The sequence below is a fragment of the Octodon degus genome, unplaced genomic scaffold (assembly GCF_000260255.1).
Source record: "Octodon degus isolate 3935 unplaced genomic scaffold, OctDeg1.0 scaffold00163, whole genome shotgun sequence".
Taxonomy (NCBI): domain Eukaryota; kingdom Metazoa; phylum Chordata; class Mammalia; order Rodentia; family Octodontidae; genus Octodon; species Octodon degus.
In genome coordinates, this window is record NW_004524739.1 from 59489 (window position 1) to 60736 (window position 1248).

Below are 1248 nucleotides of genomic sequence, written 5' to 3' on the forward strand. Positions count from 1 at the left end.
TGTGTGTGTGTGTGTGTGTGTGTGTGTGTGTGTGTGTGGCCAGCTCAGCCCACCACGGGGCGCGGCTGGCTGGCATGTGGTGCTGGGGAATCGAACCGCGGTCTTGTTCCAAGTAGGTGCTTTAGACCACTGAGCCATCTCTCCAGCCCCACTGATTTTTTTTTTTTAAGACAGGGTCTCACAATATAGTTCAGGCTGATTTTGAACTGTAGTGATCCTCCTGTCTCAGCATTCCGAAGTCTGGAATTAAGGTCCCGTAACACCACATCTGGCTGTGTTTTATGCTCTCAATAAGGGTGTCACAGCAATTTTTATTTTTACAAAATAATTTTTTTTTTTTTGGTGGAACTGGGGATTGAACTCAGGCCCTTGAGCTTTCCAGGCAAGCGTTTATTCTACTGAGCCATCTCCGCAGCCTCTTTTTTTTTTTTCTTTTTGAGACACAGTTTTGCCATGAAGTTCAGTTAGTCCCTGTCTCAAAAAGACATGGGCTGGTGAGATGGCTCAGTGGTGTAAAGCACCTACTTAGAACAAGCTTAGCTAAAGCACAGGGATCGCGGTTCAATCCCCCAGCACCACATGCCAGCCAGCCCGCCCCCTGGTGGGCTGAACTGGCCACACACACAAACACACACACACAAAAATAAATAAATAAAATTTTAAAAAAAGACAACATGTACCTAACAGCAAAATAAAATATCAATAGCATAGAATAAAATTTTAATATGTAATGGGTTTAGAATAAGCATTTTCCTTTTTTTTTTTTGGGGTGGAACCGGGATTTGAACTCAGACTCTTGCACTTGCCAGGGAAGCGCTTATTCCACTGAGCCATCTCCCCAGCCCCCCTAGAATAAGCATTTTCAACATGAATTGTTTACTTGCTTACCAAATCTAAATAATAAATAGTTGAGTACAGTGGCGCATGGCTGTCATCCCAACACTTGGAGGATCACTGAGTTTGAGGCCAAGCTGGACTACATGGCAAGAACTTGTCTCAAAATAAATAAGCAGGCCTGCTGGTGCATGCTTCAAATCCCAGCACTCAAGAGGCTGAGGCAGGAGCATCATTGCATGTTGCAGACCATCCTGGGTTGCAAAGTGAGGTCAAGGCCACCATGAACTACATAGTGAGACCCTGTTGCAAAAAGGCAGTGAATAAATAAAAACAGCAGAAATAAATTCCTACGTGAAGAGCAATGAAAATGCAAAGAAAACTCTACTGCAGAAATGATCTTCGCCTCTGATC